We start from the raw sequence: 22,037 nt of genomic DNA, 5'->3' as shown, positions 1-22,037 counted from the left end.
TACTGCCCTTATTTTCTACCCCACACAGCCGGGTGCTTAGTAAATGCTCAATAAATGCATGCCACTTGATTGCTTTCCTTGGTAATTATGTTCTAGAAATAGCAGTAGTATATTACTGAGCTGCCTTATTATCTCCCTCCCTACCATGGGCTTTTATGCCTCACAAACATTTATGGCTAACCAAAGAAAAGGAGAATCTCATGCCTTTTTTTTTTTTTTTTTTTTGGTTTTCTCTAAGTGTATTTTTAAAGTCTGTTTAAATGTACAAGAGAAAAAGAAGACATTTTATTGAAGGGTTTTGCGTGGAAGATGGGAAGAGAATCCTTTGCTCAGGGTCTCATTCACTGTCCATGGTTTTGTGACCTAAACTGTGGGAGGAAAGAGCTGCAGTTGATGCCTTAGTCAACTGCTAAGGAGAGACCAAGATTGGGATGGAGAATTCCCGCCTCCTCTCCAAATCCTTGCTAGCTTGGGTAAGGAGGCCTCCTATGTATTTATGAGACAAAAGGCATTTTGAAAGTCTGAGCCTTTCCCGAGACGGGATGCGTCTGATGTTTTAGCTTGGCCATTCTGGGAAACACGGACCATTTTTACGTGCCGAGGAAAATGTTCAACATATTATTCATTCTTAACTGTTGTCAGTGAAGTATCACAGAGCCTCTGTCTCTAATGAGATCCTTTCCCAACCACCCCGCAATACATGTCATGTTATCTTTTGCTTTGGAAAAACTGTTTTTAGGACATCATAGTAAGCAGCCAGAGCCAAGCTAGCATAGGTGATGACAGGATGAAGTCTGGAGCCAGGCCCTGTGGCTTTGAATCCCAGTGCTACCGCCTACTGGCTGTGGGACCCAGAGTAAGTCCATTGGCGTCCCTGAGACTCCATTTCTCGTCTATATAATGGGGCCAAGAAGAGAGCCTGCCTCATTAGGGATTTTGTGAGGATGAAATGAGAAGATGTGAGTAGAGCGCTCGCGCCAGGATCTGACACACAGGAAGCCGTGTGTCATCAGCAACGTTGCTGAACATCAGCAACGATTCGATCGTTACTGCTCCACCGCTGATGATATATTTCTAGAAAGAGGATTGTGTTCCCTCTTTCCTTTCTAAAACACAAGAGAGTCACTGAACACTAACTACCATGGCTGAAGGGCAATTTAGGAATGAAAAAATCTCTAGACCTCATCGTTCGAAAGCTCTGTGTTTTATCACAGTATTCTAAAACCACTTTAAAATCATTCAGCATTTCCATGGTAGTATCATGTACAGTATTTTATTTATTTTTTTAAAAAAATTTTTTTTTCAACGTTTTTAATTTATTTTTGGGACAGAGAGAGACAGAGCATGAACGGGGGAGGGGCAGAGAGAGAGGGAGACACAGAATCGGAAACAGGCTCCAGGCTCCGAGCCATCAGCCCAGAGCCTGACGCGGGGCTCAAACTCACGGACCGCGAGATCGTGACCTGGCTGAAGTCGGACGCTTAACCGACTGCACCACCCAGGCGCCCCTCATGTACAGTATTTTAAAAAGTAGAGAGTTATCAGCTGGGGGATTAGGTTACATACTTACATGTAATGTACAGAGAGAAATTCTATTCTTTTTTAGGGGTTTGGTTCTGTTCCTGGCTTATACATCAATTTCCTCTTCCTGTTCAAACCCAGACGGTTCACATTCCTGCACAACTTTATGGTTATTGGTGTTTCTGTGGAAACAACCACCTAGGAAGTGGCATTTCCCAGGCTACGAGCCTCACATTAAGTTTGCTTGGCAAGATGAGAGAAGGGTGTTTCAGATCCATAAAACCCATAATTTTAGCATGATTGTCAGATAATAAGGATAATAATAGAGTTGTCGAGCTTTAGAACTAGAAGAACATTAGATCCCATCGAGGCCAACCCCCTCATTTTACAGATGAGTAAGTACCTTATGCTGAAACCATGTCTGACAGTCCTAAAAGGGTTTCCACACAGATTATGTCATTTGTCTTCCCAACGCCTCCTTAGATAGTCAGTAAGTAGGTATTACTTATCTCCACTTTGTAGATGAAGGAACTGAGGCCTAAGCCATGAAAGAAAGCAATCAATGGGCACATCTACAACTCAACACTTTGACTGTCTTGTCAGCGCCCTTCCCATCATGGCCTGATGCCTCTCAGGACCCTGTATGTCTATTGGAACCATCTAGACTTCAGTTTTCCCAGACTTGATACTTTTGGACTTTGAAGCCCTGTCGTATGCAGAACAAACTCTAAGGCCGTCAACATGATGCATGAGGCCCTCACCCCTGTCCTTTGCCCCTCTCTTCAGCCTCAGCCCTTGTCATGCCGGGTTTCTACTTTTTGCTGTAACAACTCGAAAAGCAGTTACCACTGCTTGGAACAACTTTCCAATTTACTTTTTTTCACCCTAACTTTTTTTTAAGAATGAGCCTGAGATGCTCATCATTTTTCTCGAAAACCTACCCTAGCCGTTGCTCTAGAAAAGGTGGGTCTATACACTGCATGAATTTACCCAAACCTGATTTGACCAGAGATGGCCTTGAAATCTGGAGAGAGGAAAATGAAGAGCTGTGTAGACCTGAGAACAGATAAGAATCCGGAGAGACTGAGGAAAATACAGAAAGAAGTTCACGTTGTTCCTGATAACCTTTATATCACCTGGTTCCAAATCCTTAGCTTCCATGAGATACTCCTGTGTGATCCACAGATTCTCCCTTTGGCAGTGGTGTTCTGGTAAACCAGCCCCCTAAAAACAAACAAAAACAAACAAAGAAACAAACAACAAAGCCCTGATTTTTAGTGTTTGCCAATTCCTAGGGTGTAAATACTCCCACTGGGGCCTATTTCATGCTATCATGAGGTTACCAAATGTAGAGCTGGGGAGACATGCACATATATTTGCCCTTTGTGAGCTCGTATGAACTGGCTGTACCTCATCACTACATTGGGCTTAGGCTAAGTGAACGTTTCCTATTCTTGCATCCAAATCCTGTACTATATTAAATTAAGACAGTGTTGATTGGCTACTTTATGTCTCACAATAAAGGGAAAAACACTACTTTTAAACTATACCATAATGCTTTAAGGCCAGTCCTCTGCCAGTCCCGCTAGCCGCTGCTCCTTTGACACTTTCTTGTCTGGGCTTAGCAACTATTCCTCCTGGTAGCTGTGTTGCTAAGTGTGTGGTAGGCAATTCTTTCTTCAGTATCTTAGCAACAAAATGTAACACAGCTTCATTTTCTTGTGGGTGTCTTCTTGAATCTAGGAAAATACTTGCTGCTTTGTGAGCAAACACAGAGCTGCAGACATTCTTCTAATGATGAAGATCTGCTTTCTTAATATCAGTGTCTGGGCTTTCACTCTGCTCCCCTACTTTTCTGTGTAGACAATACCTTTCGGCTGTAACACGAAATCCTATGTAATTTCTTGAAGACATTTTATTTTATTTTTAAATTTGTTTAATATTTATTCATATTTGAGAGGCAGAGAGAGACAGAGCATGAGCGGGGGAGGGGCAGAGAGAGAGGGAGACACAGAATCCGAAGGAGCCTCCAGGCTCTGAGCTGTCAGCACAGAATTCGATGCGGGACTCGAACCCATGAACCGGGAGATAATGACCTGAGCCAAAGTCAGATGGGTAACAGACTGAGCCACCCAGGCACCCCTCTTGAAGACATTTTGAACAGCAGTTAAACTCCACATTAAATGTTGAAAATAACTCAAATGAACCGATGTCAAAATGAGCAAGTTTCTTCCTGTGGGTGTGATGACAATTAATGTCATTGTAGCTTGCCTGGCCCATAGCTACTATGTCTCTACGAGCTACTATGTCTCCACGGATTATAAGAAGAATCTGAGTTTCAGAGATGTTACAATGTAGAGAAGAGTGCATTTTAGAAGCAGTGAAATTAATCTCGTAACACAGAAAGTAATTTGACTCAGCTACCACCACCTCAGTCTTTCCTAGTTGTCTTTCGCTCCTTCTTCAGAGTTGGGCTGAGCACCCCACCTGGTGTTCCCATAGCATGCTGCGTATATCATCACGATGTCACTGAATGCAGAGTTGGGAAGATGGGTGGTGTCCTAATCGTCTGTTTACCCAAGGAATGTTATCTTTGATAACTCTGTGGGTCCACAGAACATTGCACACTGTCTGGCACATAGTAGGTCCTCAGTAAATGCTTAATGATTGATTTGTGAGTCCTAGGAGACAGTTTACCTTTCAGGCCAGCAGTGTGCAAAGTTCTGAGTGGGATAACCCCTGTCTGTCCCAGGTCCTCTCCTGCAGCAAACCACTCTCTGACCATCCCCCTGAATCATATCAAAATGTCAGAATGCACTGTCCCTCTTGCTTGCATTCTTCCTCATGCCCTTGATATGGGAAACCAAGTCATATTAAAGTTCTACTGAGTAATAATGGTATCGTGTTTATTCACCCCAGATATGTCATGCCTTTTTCTAAGGAGGTGGGAAGGGGCTAACTCACAGAAGAGGATCTTGATAAGAATTCTGGGCTGATTTGAGGACATTTTTGAGCCAGACTGCTTTTCCCTAAAGTCATACCACTTAAATGATTGCCCAAGTTCACTTTCTATCCTAATTTGGGGCCATGATGTATTAATTTAAATGGTCTGTATCATCTTTCCAATCACCCCCTTTGGAGGTCTTCTTGCCATATTTATGGGATTAGCTTGGGCAAGGGACCAGCATAGGTGACCCACCCCAACCTGTAGGGGAGGCAGGACCCACTTGCTCTGAACTAACTCAACTGTGTTTTATTATCTCCCAGCCAAGAGTCACAAAACCCAACTCACATCATTGAGATATCCTGTTTCCTTAAATGAGAGAAATCCTCAACCTCTTCCAGATCATCTTAATTCCTGCTCTTCTTCGTGAGTGCCTCTCATCTTCCCCTCTATTTCCAAAACTTCCAAAAATAAGTCTCTTCGGATATTTGGTTTTCTCACAATACTCTTCTCTCCATGCACCGCTTTACCGTCCACGGTCTATCCCAACCTAGGAAAGTCGAAGAAAGAAGCACTCGTGATAGATGCCAATCAAATAAACAAACAGCAGTAATTCAGAAACTTACAATACAGTTTTCCCGGTTTTGGAGTCTCACACACTGGGATACTGGAAAGATATCAAAGGATGAGAAAGTGGGACCCCGTCCAACTCGAGGCACCTGAGATTTAATGCTCAGACAGAGGTGGGTGGGGGGACTGCTCCCCTGTTTTGAAAAGGCAAAACGCAGTCTCTAGTAACTCTTCTTCTGTATGGAGACTCTGTGGATCAAAAACCTCAAGAATGAAACACTTAATTACAACCAAACACGGAGAGAACAAAGGAATGAGAACGGTTTTATGTGAATCCTGCACACAAAGGAAGGCAGCTTCTTCCAAATTTTGTAAGAGATCAGTGACAAGTGGGAATTTTTTATTTCTGGGCGCAGTGTGCAATCAATTTAAAGAGCCGTCCCCACGTATGTATTCATAGCAAATAGGTACAGGCTCACCGCCCCGGTGAGCTTTGGGGCTGCCGAATAGTCTTGGAGCTTTTGTATGGACTTAATTTCATGACTGCGGAAAAACTATTTCAGCCATTTCCCTAACTTTAATAGTTTCCATCCGTAACCTCGAAAAGGAAGGTAAAAATAACGAATGGATGTGATGAGGGGGTTGCTCCTGAGTCTCTGTCAGTGCAGAGTCGTGCCAAGGACACGGCCCCAGGGAGGGGTGCGTGGCCTCTTGTCGTCTCTCACCAGGAGCCTCTTTTGTTAATGGCTTCTCTTGGCCATCATCTCTTCCAGACACATGTGGCCAAATGATACAGTTGGCAGGAGATTGTCAGGAAAAGGGTATTCCTGGGGTGGAGGCTCTGAGTCGCAGACTGGGCAGCCAGTAGAGACAGCACAGTAGATTCAAACAGGCTAATGGTTTCAGCGCAGAGCCGGCCTCAACAGCCATGTGGCTGGGCTGACTCCTGAGGAGTCCTACCCCTCCGTGTCCATGCTCACTTGGGCTCCAGGGGCCCCCCACCAGTCTCTCTGCATCCTCCCTTCCCTGCACTCACCTCTCCTGCCCAACCACCGAAGCCGAAGTCATCTCTGAACGCCATCAAGCAATTTCCTGCTTCAGACATTTCAGTAGTACCCATCACACTCAGAATCACGCTCAGACTCCTTATCTCAGCCTGCAAGGCCCTGTAACATCTGGCCACTCACTTCCCCTGCACATCACCTCACACAGTCTCTTCCTAGTTCCCTGGGCTCTCGCCAGTGGCCTCTGTCTCTTCCCTGAGCGTGCCACACCTTCCCCCCTCAGGGCCTGGGCACTCGTTGTTCCCTCTGTCTGGACTAGCACTGCCCATGTCTCTCCATTGTCATCCCTCCAGTCTCAGCCCCCCCCCCCCCACCATGGCCCTGCCCAGACCACCCAGTCAGATGTGGCAACCCTTTCCCAGTCATTCTCTGCCGGGTTTGCAAGTCTTTCTTTTATTTATTTTTCCCAGTTTATTGTTCCATTTTCCCTACCAGAACGTCGGGTCGTGAGGAGAGGGATTTTTATTTTGAACAGCATAGCGTCCTTAGCACGGAGCTGGCACGTAGTAGGAAGTCCATAAATCTTTGTTGAGCAACCGAGTCCCTTAAGTTATTTGGCCCTTTGTCTTTCAGGCCCCAGCAAAACTCGCTCCCTCTCTTTCAGGATCTGACTCTAAATCCTGGAGGATCCTCCTGCTCCTAGAACCATTATTCATCACTCCCGTCTGCATTTGGACGAGTTTTTTGTTTGTTTGCTTGTTGGTTTGTTTTTTGAAAGGAGTGTGCTTTAACCAGGGTCTAGTACGTTACGAGAACTTCAAGTGTCAAGCGATAAATGTGAGCCAATGGAAAATGTTACTGCCATGGAGGGCTGCCCTTTTGTAAATCCAGTTGTGGCGTCTGTATGGCACTGCTCAGCCCAGTCACTAGCAGCGACATGTATTCTGGATCTCTCTCCACTGTGTGTTTCAGATAATTGACTCCAAGTGTGGCTCAAGCTCACTCTTCTTTTTCTGGCTTCTCTTGTGGTTCTTAAGACAGGATATTACATAAACCTAGGATTCGAAAATATGTTCTTCTGATACTTATTATTAGAAACACTAAGGTCTAGAAATATAGTTCACCTTAAGAGGAATTTCAATTGCCTTTACATGCATTATGCCATTGCAGTCATCAAACGTGAGACTCTGCCCTCCTCAGTGTGCCTATATTCACAGTTTGCAAAACACATTTGAATTATCGATCTTGCTTGAACTTCACAACCCGTGGAGCTGTCAGTGAAGAAAAGACCCCCGTATTACAGAGGGGGAAACCATTTCAGAGTGGCTGGGAATCCCAAACTGTGTCCCAATTGACCAGATGTCCCAAAGCCCTTGCCTCATCACCATCACAATGTTGTTTTCAACGTGAAATTGAGTAACTCTGTAAAACAGGATCAAAAGGCTTGACTGCACGGAGTTACATATGTATGAGTACAGTTCACAACCTGCTGAAGACTCAAGTGTTTTTTCAGGAAAGGTTTCTGAAGTTTCCCTCACGAAGATCTCTGTTATTTTTTCTCCGGTGCGGATTCCCCCAGACATGGAAGGTCCAAATCAGTTTTTGATCCTCTTTAGATCACTAGCATTTTGATGTGGAGTTTATTAGATTCCAGTCAAAAGCAGTGGAACCTGTCCAGTTCACCTGAAACAGGAACAGATTTGTTTTCTTCCATAGGTTTCAAAGTGTTGACAAAAGCACAAAGCCCCCTCCTTTAATACCACCTCAGTGACCCAAGGATAATTTGCGCACGGGGTCTGAGCGTGTGTTATGTAGGTTTACACTTGGGAAAGGTGTCTGTGAAAATTACGCAGAGTATAAATTAAGTTGTATCTCAAGGTCATCCTCAAAGCCTTCTATTTCAATGCAGTTGGAAGCATAAAACATCACTTAAAATAAATGAGCTACAGCTATGGGCAGGCAATCTTTTCTCTAACTCATGGTTTATTATCATGGTGTTTCAAGTGGAGGGGTTATTAGGCTTGTCCAATTCAAAAGACTGTCCTATACCTTTGGCAGAAAGATACAAGGGATGATATTTTCCTTTTTAAAGAAACATTTTGTACCGATGTACAATGTGAGCCTAGATACAGGAAAGTAACCTATTTCCTTCCAGAAGAAAACAGGATATGTATTTAGTACCTGATCACTTCCCTTTTGTTGCAGGTCCCAATAGCTACTATTTAGTGTAAGAACTCACTAATAATTATGATGTATGTATAATCTTTTTTAAAAATCAGTTTACAAAGTTCTTCATATTATTTTCTTTATTCTCCCACCAACTCTGTGAATATCATTATCTTTGCTGACAACTGAGGAGACCAAGGCCCAGAGCAATCAAAGGGCTTCTTCCAGGCCACCCAGAGTATCAATAACAGAGGAACTAAAACCATGATTTCAGACTCCACAATACCTGCTTTCCACCACTGCCATGCTTTGTGAGAGCATTTTAGTAGAGTTTTCAGAAATGTTCACGTTAGAGGAAGAGAAAATGCTAATTACATATTACTTTTGAGCCCTAATCACCACTAAATTCCTGGTATCAAATTTCTAATTGGCTTGTTAATGAATTGACCAAGACAATCCTCCTACTAGATGATAAGCTACTCAATAATTGGAATTTAGCTGCTGTTATCTCAAGGATGTGTGAAACCTAAGCTTGGCCATTCTAGGGGGAAAAAGGAAGCTGATCTGATAGTTGTGAGGTTTTCCTTGCCCCTTACACCCCGCCCCATTCGAACAGACACGCTCTGGAACAGCGTGGCCATTGTTACAACCTGATGGTACAGAATTTGGTCCTTGGATATCAGAAGATAAATTATGTTAGCTTGAGAGTCATCTTGGCCCTGTTTAAATGCCTCCCTTTCTGGGTCCCATTTTCAGAGTCAAGAACAAACTAACTTGTTCATACTTTACAGATGAACAGACTTGATAAGAAATAAAAAGGAGGCTGATGCCAGCCTCTTGGGTGTGTGACTTGAATAGTGGCCCAGGATCCCCAAGCTCTTGGTGAATCCTTTGTGGTTGCCATCTTGAGATTCTTAAGGTTTGAACAAGGGGCTCTTCTTTCTCACTTTGTGTTTGTCTCTCAAATTAAGCAGCTGGTCCTACTTGGTACTGCAGGATATTAGCCTCAGAGATAGTGATCCTGCCAGATTAGAGTGCTGCCAAGGTTTTAGGTCTCCCCCAAAACTTGGAGATAGGCCAACCTACTCCTGACAGATCCAAAAAAGTGTAGGGTCAGGACAGCACAGGGGCCACAGAGCCTCTAGTCCTCAGCAAAGGCAGAAGGCACTGCCCAGCCCCTGGCAGAAGGTTCCAGCTTAGTTGAAGCCAATGAGGTGGATGCCTGGTGCTCCTACCCCAAATGTGAGGGAAATATGAAGTGCCTCCAGGAATATAATACTAGTCTCATTTGGGACCTTCTTCCCACATACCTACTTAACCTACTTAAGGGAGTGTTGGCATGGTCATATGGGAAGCATGTTCAATATCCAATAGGCTACAATCTTTTGGAACTTTTAAAAAACTCTTTTATTTTAGAAAGAATTTTGATTTTTTTAATCCTAACATTTTTATTTAGTATAAAACAATATTCATTGAGAAACACATTTCATTACTGATGAGCAGAAAAAAATTTAAAAATCACCCATGGTCTCACTCCCAAGAGGTGATCATTATTAACATTTTTAAAAATTTAGTTTAGGGGGGGTTGGAGCAGAGAGAGAGGGCGAGAGAGAATTCCAAGCAGGCTCCATGCTGTCAGCGCAGAGCCTGACATGGGGCTTGAACTCACAAAACTGTGAGATCATGACCTGAATGGAAATCAAGAGTCAGACACTTAACCGACTGAGCCACCCAGGCACCGCCATTATTTATCTATTTATTTTAATTAATTCATTAATTAATTTAAATTTACATCCAAGTTAGTTAGCGTATAGTGCAATAATGATTTCAGGACTAGAATCCAGTGATTCATCCCCCACACATAAAACCCAGTGCTCCTCCCAACAAGTGTCCCCTTGAATGCCCCTTTCCTATGTAGCCCATCCCTCTACCCACAACCCCTCCAGCAACCTTCAGTTTGTTCTCTATATTTAAGAGTCTCTTACGTTTTGTCCCCCTTCCTGTTTTTATATTATTTTTGCTTCCCTTCCTTTATGTTCATCTGTATCTTTAATTCCACATGTAAGTGAAGTCATATGATATTTGTCTTTCTCTGACTAATTTTGCTTAACATAATACCCTCTAGTTCCATCCACGTTGTTGCAAATGGTAAGATTTCATTCTTTTTGATTGCCAAGTAATACTCCATTGTGTGTGTGCATATATGTGTGTGTGTATATATATGTATATGTATGTATATATGTATGTGTATGTATATGTATATATATGTATATGCATATATGTATATATATGAATGTGTGTGTGTGTGTATATATATATATATATAGAGAGAGAGAGAGAGATATGACATCTTTATCTGTTTATCTGCACCAGTTTGCATTTTCACCAGCAATGCAAAAGGGTTCCTCTTTCTCTGCATCCTTGCCAACATCTGATGTTTCCTGAGTTGTTAATTTTAGCCATTCTGACCAAGTACCCCATTATTAACGTTTTAACATATACATATATATATATATATATATATATATATATACACACACATACACACATATAGTTATTTTTATTTTCATTTCATTTTGTTTTCTTTTAATTTTAATTTTTATTTTCATTTAATATTTTGAGAATACAATTGCATGCCATTAGCTATTCCACCACTGTATCACAATAAATCTACCATGATTGCAATCACATTTATAGTTTATTGAACTAACCTCTGGCTTGATATTTAGATTAATTTTCATTTCTTGCTACTTTATACAGTTCTGTGATGAACAGGTGTGTAGCTAAATTTTTGCAATCACCCATGTCTACTGTTTTAGAATAGTTTTCTGGAAGCGAGTTATCTGAGTAAAAGATATGAACATATCGGGGCGCCTGGTGGCTCAGTCGGTTAGGTGTCCGACTTCAGTTCAGGTCACGATCTCCCGGTTTGTGAGTTTGAGCCCCGCGTCAGGCTCTGTGCTGACAGCTCAGAGCATGGAGCCTGTTTCAGATTCTGTATCTCCCTCTCTCTGCCCCTCCCCTGCTCGTGTTCTGTCTCTCTCTCTCTCTCAAAAATAAATAAACTTAAAAAAATTAATAAAGATATGAACATATTGAAAGATGCTTGTCTAATTTCCTTGCAAGACTGTTGTACCAATCTCCATTCCCATCAGCAGTATATGTGAACTTGGGAAGTGTTTTTAGAGTCCTATAGAGCCTGGGTTTTGTGACTGGGTGGGAGGTAGTGATTCACACCCAAAAGAGGCTCCTTCTGGACTCTCATGGAATTTCTAGAATTGCAAAGGGTCAATAGAACGGAGGTGTACATGGCAGTCATTTTATGATTTGTAGTCTAGGCAACTAGTGTGGGGTGAAAATTATCCTAAAGAGATTACTGCCAAGAGGTTGCTCAGATATTTTATTTGCCTATAATTGCACCTTCTACTTATACGTAACAGCGCGATCACATGGTGCTGAATCAAAGATTTATAAAAATTGCACTAAACCCATGTCCTGTAATTTGAAAAACAAAACACAACAAAACGAGCCTTTGTGGGTTTTTTTGTTGTTGTTGTTCTTTATTCAATCGTCAGTAGTCATTGGTTGGTTTGGATTCCATGTGCCTCTCCCCTTCCAGCTTTTCTTTTTTGTCCACTGAAGAAGCACAGGTTGTATGGTAGTTCTGACCATTCAAAAGTGAGCTCCTTGAACTTCAGCTTCCTTTGTAAATAAAAATTCCAGCTCAGATCTCGTTCATACTTATAAACACCGAGCCTCCTAATCTCCATGTCTCTTTTGGTATCAGATTTCTCTTTAGGGATTCATGTATAATCCTTTTCCACAAAGCAGGCCTGCATCTGAGCTTCTGGAAACAAATCAATATGAGGGAAACGCCAGTAAATCTACCAGAAGTAAAGCTAGAATTTGGAGGTTCAGTCAATTGTGGAAGCCCTCACATTTATTTATTTATTTTTAATCAACAAAGATTTTATTATTACACTATGGTTGTGATAGATACAGAAGAGAATCTGAATTCTTAAAAATTATAGATCACATAAGGTGTTTCTAGTAAATGGGTGTGATGTGCAACATCATTTAAAGATAAATCTGCCCTGTGCCTTATGGATGATGCTCCAGGAATACTCTCTAATGTCAGGAAGAACCAAAACCCACGAGCGTGGTAGGCAGTCTTTTCTAGCGACTAGCGGTTTGGGTCTGTGGTTTGTTTACTTTCCTACGCAAAAATGCAACGGATTATACCACCTCTGGAGTGGGCAGTCTGAGAATTCCCAGGGTACAATGGCTTATTCTTTTTAAACGCATTAAATATGAATTGGCCATTTATCATTAGTAATAGCATACGTTATTTTCTTGATATCATCTCTTTTTTCTCCTTCTCCTGTGCGTATCCCTGTTTTCTGTTTCCAGTTGCTCGCCCACATTAATTTTCTTTGCTTTTAGAGCTTACTCACACATCTCCTTTTAGTTTGCTTTGTAACAGCTCCAACACATTTCTTTTCACATTTGTGATTTTTGCTTAGCTTTCCTCCTTGTTTTTTCCACCAAACCCTGTTTATTTTCATTTTCCTCCCAATGGTCTGATTTCTCTCCCTGCCTGTCATATTTAATTGAGGTTTGCTGCGTGGTTAAGATGAAGAAAGTCTTTTCTTCTCATGCTCAAAAAGGAAAGTGCTGCTATATAGTTTTAGCTTCTAGATTACTACCTGTCTTGAATAAGATACCCAGTTCTATCCTTTGTAAACCCAGTCACGGTACAGCTTTGTGCTCTGCGTAGAACACACCAGGGACACGCAGGTTCAAGATGCGTTGTTCCGAATTCCCAGCGTTGCTTTCTTGAACACGATGGAGCATCCTTATCACCAACTTCACCCCTTTCTTTGTCTCACCGCTCCGGCTATTGACAGATGTTTTGGGCTAGAATTCACCCCTTTTGTTGAAGGGGAAATTAGTAGCTCTCAGCTCACTAATCAAAACCCAAGAAATGTTTAGAGAGGCATTAAATTCAAATTATCACCTCCAGAGGCTCTCTCATTTGCAGAATAAAAAACACTTCAAGGGGCATTGAAAAAGAATTCTGGAGCAATGAATAGTTAGAAAATGTGGTTTGTATGGGGAAGCATTCACTCTGCTTGTGCGTCTTTGTCACCGGACATGTTTCTCTCTTTGGGAAACTCTGTGGATCATAGGTATCCATGTGAGGGGAACATCATATACTTTTTTAAGGTCTTGCTCATTCTTAAATGAGCATGTGGTGGTGGTGGGGGGGGGGATAATGTGAATTCTAAAATATAGAGCATCTCAGACTCTCCACTGAGTCATTTCCTTGTTCTCATTAATTGGCTCATACCCAACTACAGAGTGGAAAGCTATTTTTATGCATTTGCTCACAACTGAGAGATCTAACACAAGATTCAGCCAATACAAGTTGGCGGTTTAAAAAAGAGAAAAAGATGCCTTGCTATATCTCATTAAATGAGGTCAACAATAGGTTTCATGTTTTGAGATGATCTTTGCTGTCTAAAGCATTTGTAGATAGGTTAAGAATAATTTGGGGACAAATCAGTGCTTGGAGATAAAGATGATATTCTCTCTGTCCTTTTCCTTCTATCATTTTCCTTCTGCTGTATCTTGGGGATATTTTTCCTTCGTGCTTGACTTTTTCAGGATGGGATGGGTTGAAGCTCTATCAGACATAAGTGCTCTGCAATAAAATGTGACTCACCGCCCCTCTCCACAGTACACGTCGTAAAGGCTGTAACTCAATTGTGCGGCTGACTCAGTAATTACCCGGCACCATCTTTATTGAAATTATCAAGCAATCTAGAAATTAGAAGTGAAATAACCCATGAAGTCATCCCGACCTGGCTATTCCGGGCCCAGGTAAGAGTCTTTTCCAGGCCATTCTTCTGTTACTCTTTCAATTTAGTTTTATAATCACCAGTCATACAACCACTCTGTTCATTAATTTGGCACATTTCTGTTCCAACTAGCTATCACATAAAACTATAGAGCGGATCACTAAGAAGCACAGCACATATCCTGAGATTAAGTAGCACTTATTTTTCAAAAAATAACAGATTGGAGGCCAGTCTGTGAAACTCAGGAAAACCCATAAGATTTAAGAAGGTTATTTATGAAGTCTGATCTTGGTGCTGAGGGTGGAGTAGCAAGGCTCACTCGGGACAGACTTTGGGCATTTTGCCAGTGGAGAAAGGTCTATGTGTCTGGGGGAATGCACTGTCCATTGAGCCATCTTCCCCCTTCCAGCTGTCAGTGCTGGGCATGGGATGACTAGGAGATGGAGAGGGGCGGGCTTGGATTAATTTTTTTTTTTAAGAAAATGCCATGAATCGGGGCGCCTGGGTGGCTCAGTCGGTTGAGCGTCCAACTTCGGCTCAGGTCATGATCTCACGGTTCGTGGGTTCGAGCCCCACGTCGGGCTCTGTGCTTACAGCTGGGAGCCTGGAGCCTGCTTCAGATTCTGTGTCTCCCTCTCTCTCTGCCCCTCCCCTGCTTGCACTCTCTCTCAAAAATAAAAATAAACATTAAAAAAAAAATTAAAAAAAAAAAGAAAATGCCATGAATCAAATAGCTTTCCTAGATGTTAAGGGACCATGGATTCAGCATGAAGGAAAATTAGAAACCATTTAGTCCCACATCCCACAGCAAGAGGTAAGTCCTTTCTAGGGCATTATTGATATGTGAGCAGCCGGCTTGCATTTGAATCTCCCAGGGGCACTAACCTACCCTGGAGCCCATTCATTCTGGTTTCAGATGGCTATGTTTGTTTTTCATGATCCTGCATAATTTACTTCTTTGAAGCCTTCATCTGAATAAGCCCTCAGGAAAATTTAGCTGTTACTATTGTTATTGTCATTGGCTTTTTTACTTCACGAAAAACACCTAAAGGTTATCAAGGTTTTTATTCCTTCTCAAGGCTAATTTCTTTGATTGCTTAAACCCATGAATTAGTTCCCAGATCCCTTAATGTCTTGGCTTCTCTCTTTCTCCCTCTCGCTCTCGCTCTCTCTCTCTTTCTCTCCGTGTGATTCACCAGCCACCAGGGCAGTGACCATGCTTCTTGTGATCTACTCTCTTTGACATTTCCTGGCTCGATTCATTCCAAAGAAAGGGCTCTTTCATCTCTCTGCTCTGTGCTGATCAGAGACAAATGCCTAAAGCAGAAGACTAAGGTTGTGTTTGGTTGACATGGGTGAAAAACTCTCTCTCTCTCTCTCTCTCTCTATATATATATATATATATGTACATAGAGAGGAATTCAAGCCCTGGTTAGCAGTTATTTGCTGAAGGAGAACTGGGTAGGGAAAGTGATTTTAAATAAGTGATCAAGGACATAGCAAGCTCAAATTCAGAAAGAAGTTGATAATATTAAATAGAAATTACTTATTTACAGATTGCTGTTTGTTCACTGAAAACTAAAACAAAAAAATCTTCATTTCTTGGAAGCAAAGTCATTTCTAGCTCAAATAAACTGAATTGTAAAAGAATAAGAGACACATGGGAGATTAAAAATAGTGTGTTTTTCATTGCAAATATTAGATTTTTAAGTTGTTCTTGCATGGTCTGGGGGAAAAGCACAGCAGAACCAGATTCTTCTTTCTTGATGCAGATAAAAAATGAAAGTAACAAGAAAGTAGAAAGCCCTCCTAAGTTTGATTAAATTATCAACAGTAAAGGAATAATTTCTGAATCATATTGATACCTGCCCTATGTTAAGCAGCACATGTAAAGGACGTTCCAACTAGTAACCTATCATTGCATGACTTAGCTTTCAAGTTATTTTCTTAATATTGGTGATGAGTTTGTGCTGAGTGATCCCCATTCTCTTCTCCTGTTCCTCTTGTTCTCAGTAGTACATATTTGCCAAAAGGCTCCCTAGGGAGAGGTCTGTTACAACTGCTACGCAACAACTGAGATCTGGATTGCTAGTTGAGTAGAAGATGCTGGTCGTGTCAAAAAGACAATGCTAAACTTGGGTTGGTGTCATGGGCAGAAGGAAGAGAAGGCATAAGCTGGAGAAAGCTGCCCACTCCTAATCAGTCAGCCCCGGGAAACTGCTATTTATTAACAGGGCTCTTTATTCCAGGCCGATCCAAAGATCGGTTTTACCTGGTGCTCCTAGATGAGCAATCACCAGGGTCTATAGTCATGCTTGAAATTCAGGAACACAGTCCATGGGAGGCAAGGGGGCAAACTGTTGCCGCAGACATTGTTGGTTTCCATTTATCCCCTTCCTTTTTCTTCACAGGACCCTGATTTTGTGCGGGTGTCTTCCTTTTGCAAAAGCAACCCTGTGCTCCCAGGAAGGCTGGCCCCAGTCTCGGGGTGTGAACTGTGATCAGCTCAAGTCATGACAGTCTCTTTCTCTTGCAGGTGAGCACTGGCCTCTCTGGCCAGTGAGGAAAGAAAGAGACGCCTACATTGGGTTCTTTTGGAAAGGACTGTACAGGATTGTACAGGGAGAGACAATTTGTTGTTCTACTAGGCATTATCACATCTGGATGTGATGCCCGGAACTGTAACAGTCACTTTACAACATGGGTTGGGGGAGGCTGGCCCGAGGATGAAACCCACATGTTGAGCATAACTGAGCTGACAGATGGCACAACCCTGGGGGTCTGAGGTTAGAACTGAAACACTGAATTCACCAACCACGGAGCTACCTGTTAGGGAGTGAGCGGTCTCCAAAATTTGTATGATGATGTCTTAATCCCCAGTACCTTTCAATATGACTACATTGGGAGTTAGGGCCTTTCAAGAGGTAACTAAGGTCAGATTAGTCATATGAGTGGGCCCTAATTCAATCTGACTAGTGTCTTTGTGAGAAGAGGAGATTAGGACATATGGAAAGAAATACCAGGAATGCATGCACAAATAGAAGGCACTCATGTGCAAGCCAAAGAGAGAGCCCTCAGAAGAAACCATACCATCGACACCTTTGAGCTCAGACTTCCAGCCTTCAGGACTGTGAGAAAGAAAATATCTGTTATTTAAACCACCTAGTCTGTGGTGCTTTGTTACTGCCATAGTCTTTGTAAGCTAATACACTGCCCTGCCTTTGGCCTTCTTGATGTATAAGGCTGTACGATTTTTTTTTGTTTGTTTGTTTAAGTCACTTGACTGGGGTTTCCTGTCCTAACAGAGTTGTTAAAAACACACAAGAAAGGTACTGTAGCCGTGTTTTTCTATTGAGAGTGAAAGCAAGTCTAAAGATAGGAGATGTAGCCATAACATTTAACACTGAGGACCAGAACACCATAGAGGATCATCCTGTTGACTGTCATAAACGCAAGGAGTAGCAGGTCATTTTTTTTTTTTTTACTTTTTTTTTTTTTCAAATGCCAGGGTAGGGCTTTTTTTCACTTATTTTTGAATGCCAGGGTAGGTCTTTGGTCTCTGTTCTCCCAGCCTTCCCATAACTGGACATGGTGATGGGGCCTCATGAGGATATGGTTAGTGGTCAAGGGACAGAATGAAGCTGAATGTCCATGTGGGGGTGTAGACTGATGACTATGACCTCAGCTAACCAATCAAATTAACTAGCAACAGATGAAAAACAAATTTTGACCAGCTTCAGGGAATGAGAATTTATAAAGTCCTAGGTAGTAGTTAGAATAGGATGGCAAAAAACTACTCCATTTTATGAGTCTCCCCCTACTAATTTAGGCTACCCCAAATTCTAACTTCAAAGCAGAAAGTTGGGCAACCACTGGATAAAGACAGATCAACTGCCAGCATATAAGTATTATATAGTTTATATATACTCAAGCCTAGCTCTGAGCTATGAAATAAGAAACGTCTCTCTCATGACTAATGCAGTTATATTTGTCGGACCAACTATATTTTTCTAGATAATAGTTGTCAGGTTGACCATAGCCACATTATTTCAAGCTTTCAATTCTTTGATTCACATAGCTCCTCTTTGGTCTTCCTGCCTCCAGAACATTCCCTTCTAACCCATTCTGCTCCCTGGTGAAGCTTCCTAACATCACTTTCATTATTTCTTCCTTCACCTCCAAAACATTCATGTGACTCTAAAACTATTGAAAACAACCTTTAAAGTATCTGCCTGGGCTATAGTCCTATATCCCTTCTCCAAGAGTTCCTTTATCCCCGAGATGAGTCCCAGAAGTTATGATAATCCCATATGGCATCAATTCTTTCATTGTACCAGGAGTGGACACACAGATTCTCCTTCACAGAAATTTTGGATTGGAAGTCAAAGATGCTGGTAGCTTCTGCTGGTAAACTTAGAACTAAGGAGCTATAAATGTGTAAATTATGGGGTGGATTGTCTTATATATTCACAGGGAACAAAAAAATCTGTTTTGCAGAGGGGAAAGGATGAGAAAGATATGCAGAGAGAAGCTGAGGTGAGAAAGGACATGACTGGAATGGGGTGGAGGGATCCAAACTAGGAAGCCTGTGGCACTAGCTCCTGAAACCTTTTAATTCCTGGTTCCAGGCCTTGCAGAGACCCAGTTTCCCACTTGGCTGTAGAGTTCCTCCAGGTCTCTTTGCTTTTAGGTTAACTCACTCCATTTGGCTTACACTACTTTGAGTAGCTTTCTGTTATTTGTATCCAAAACCATTTCAGCCTAGATAAAGGTAAAGTCCAAGCTTTTGGCTTGATATTCAACACTATCCACAGGTTAGCCATCATATGTGGTTTTCATCTTTATCTCCCTCTGCTGCCCTGCATGGAACTTCATTCACATCCGTCTCCTTTCTTTCCTCCTCTCACACCTTATACATTTCTGGCTTGTTTCTTGTTTCCCATTGTTTCTTCTACCTAAAATACTGTCCTTCTTCTTGGCTGACTTGGACCCTATGCATTTTTAAAGGTCAACTCAAGTTTGCCCTTCGATAGAAATTCTTCGACAAGCTTCCCCGCTCTCAGCAATTTCTCCTTCTTTTCAACTTCCATAGTGCTTGTTGTTTCTGTTTTTGGGCAACAATAGCTTATGACAAATGGAGAAAAATATGCTGAAACACCCTGATGACAGAAACTCTAGCATTTGAGTTTGGAAATAATATGGGAGACTAAGGACTGTATCCCTGAATGTCAGAACAGAAGAGTGGTAGCAAAAATATGTTTAAATATTACCATTAATCAAATAATATCCAATCTGTTGGAGAACATGAAATGTGCCTGTTCATATGACTTTGTTTAGCTTAATCAACAATACCTACATTGAGTGTGATGAAACAACTCGAGGAGAAGAGCTAGGGATGGACAAACAAGCGGATATGAAGGAGAAGATGGACACTGAAGTATTGGAGAAGATGGAGATTGTAGGGATAGGAGTTGATAGATCAGGGAGGAAAGAAAAGAAATGAGGAGATAGAGCAGGTCTTTCTGCCTCCTCTTTGACTTTCAGGTAAAATAAACTTTAACCCTGACTCTGTCACTAGCTCCTCTCTCAGAAAGGGAGAAGGAAGAGAAATTAAGAGGGGGAAGTAAATAAAGAACGGTAGGATGAGGGGCGCCTGGGTGGCTCAGTTGGTTAAGTGTCCGACTTTCAGTTCAGGTCATGATCTCTCAGTTCATGAGTTTAAGCCCCGCATCAGGTTCTGGACTGACAGCTCAGAGCCTGGAACCTGCTTCTGATTCTGTGTCTCCTTCTCTCTCTACCCCTCCCCTGTTTGCACTCTGTCTCTCTCTGTCTCTCAAAAAATGAATAAACATTAAAAAAAGAAAGAAAGAGAAAACAGTAGGTTGACAAGGAGGGCAAGAACCACTGCACCCCCCAGGAAAGGTAGATTTAGGATCCCTAGCTTCCAGCCCAGTTGGGATATTCTAGTCTTTATGACAAGAATTAACCTGTAGTGACAGATTAGTATTTTTAATAATGAACATGTGAATTCTCTTAGCCCTGCCTACTCAACGACATTCACTCAAAAAATATTTATTTCACTCTTTATCATCAGATGATTTGTTAGTGTATGGAGTAATCACACTCATATATTACAGAAACCACAACCACCACCTGAAAACTCTGGCAGTAAACAGCATTTAGCCATAGCCACGTGGATAAGGCTGCCTTTTTGAGTCACCATTGACCTTTTGTCCATGAGAGCTTCCCCACTCCTGTCTGCCTTTGCGGTTTTCCAAGGCTGATGCTCCATGATTGGTAGCTGGGTTGGGTCCTTTTTTCTCTCAGTACCGGCTCCCCAAGTTGTTTAAGATAACAAACTACATGAGCTTACTTAGATATATCTCCTGGTTGCCATCTAGAGACAGCCCTGTAGAGTTTGAAGCCCAGAACATATCACACTTGGTGTCTCTGAGCTCTCCTTTGGCATCTTTATTCAGTTGTATCAGAATATCCAAGGCTATTTGGAGGGGAAAAGATGTTACATACTGATTTCAGTCCTGTTCGTGGAAAATTGAAAATATCATTGCATTACATTTATTTCTCCAGCCTAATCCATATGGAGACCAACTCTGTATCGAGTATTGACCTTGAATAACCCATAGCCTACTGGAAAAACAACCCGGAGAATTTATAAATCATATAGATTAATACTAACTTCTTTGTTTTTAGAAACACTTATACAAATAGTAAGCTACATTCTCTATCAGCTCCCCATTTCCCACTCCCCATATTTCCCCTAATTCTCTTACTTCATTGTTTCTTGGATATGGCATTAACTAGTGTAAAGGTAGGCACATTGGCTGTATGTGTGTGTGTATGTGTGTGTGTGTGTGTATGTGAGTGTGTGTGTGCATGTGTGTTAATGTAAGAGAGAAGCGCTCTCATTTAATGGTTCGTTTTTAAGAAAGTAAAACCTATCTCTTACCACAAAGCCATGCTGCTAGATTCTGCTCCATTTAACCCCTTTTAATTCCAGCCAAACATATAAGACTGTTTCTTAGCCTTTCTTCTCTCACCTGAGAAATTAGCATGGGCTGACTGAGTCTGTCGTTTGGAAGGTGTCTTTCATTCAGGATGCATCTCTACTTCTGGAGTAAAGAGCTTTTCCAAGGGTTGCACATATCGTTAGGCTCCATCAGGATGCATTGGAAGCAGTTCGGCCTTCCCTGACTCCTGGCAGAGTCATTTTTTCCTTAAGTGGACACATCAATGAACTGTTTTTACCCCACCCTCCATCAGGGCCATGGCACCCTAGGGGGTACAAAGTGTCACCTTGAGGAAGTAGGAGTTCTGGGTGTTTCTTTGTATTTTCAATTTTGTAGCCTTGGGATGCTGGAAAAGTTAGGCATCATTCCTCAAGTCATACCAAATTTGGTATGATGTTCCAGGACTTTAAGATCCTTTAATTGGAGGATTTTAACCCCCAGTTCATCCGATTGTGTTTCTATGATTCACTGTCCAAATCCAAGCCACAGTTCCGTGATGAAATAAGAAACAATTTCTTTCCTGAGACTCAAACCACAGATATGACTGAAAGGTTCATGGCAAGGGCAATTCCATCCTGTCACACGTCAATCAGCTCAGCTTGGAACTACAGAGCAGGAAATTTTAGGTTCAAAGAGGTATTGGTACAGGGTCTAACACACACGAGCTCTTTGGCAGATATTTGTTAATTGATTAATACGGTCTCAACACCAGATGCTACCTTTTCAGAGCCTCATTTTCCTCCCTATAGATATTGGTGAATCCACGTTTGATACAAAAAAAAAAAAGTGTCAATTACAGAGTAACATCAGTGATTTGACAAATAAAGTAAACCCTCTCTCCCTGCCTGACTACATAATTTGTGGAACCAGTACAAAACGAAAATGCAGGAGCCCTTGTGCAAAAATTATTACGAATTCCCAATGGGAACCATAAAGCGTTAAA

At 41.9% G+C, this 22,037-nt stretch overlaps 1 long non-coding RNA gene across 1 annotated transcript; it reads right to left on the bottom strand.

The window, feature by feature from the left end:
* Positions 1 to 1,515: 1,515 nt before the first annotated feature.
* LOC131509336 (uncharacterized) lies at positions 1,516 to 6,330 on the bottom strand. The gene is made up of 3 exons (XR_009260445.1): positions 6,072 to 6,330; positions 4,814 to 5,015; positions 1,516 to 2,745 (listed from the first exon to the last, which is right to left on the bottom strand). It is a non-coding gene; the product is annotated as an uncharacterized LOC131509336 (long non-coding RNA).
* Positions 6,331 to 22,037: the final 15,707 nt, after the last annotated feature.

The sequence above is a fragment of the Neofelis nebulosa genome, chromosome 1 (genome assembly GCF_028018385.1).
Source record: "Neofelis nebulosa isolate mNeoNeb1 chromosome 1, mNeoNeb1.pri, whole genome shotgun sequence".
In the NCBI taxonomy this organism is placed as follows: Eukaryota; Metazoa; Chordata; class Mammalia; order Carnivora; family Felidae; genus Neofelis; species Neofelis nebulosa.
The sequence above is the reverse complement of the archived record's forward strand: the minus strand, read 5'-3'. Positions and strand labels throughout refer to the sequence as shown.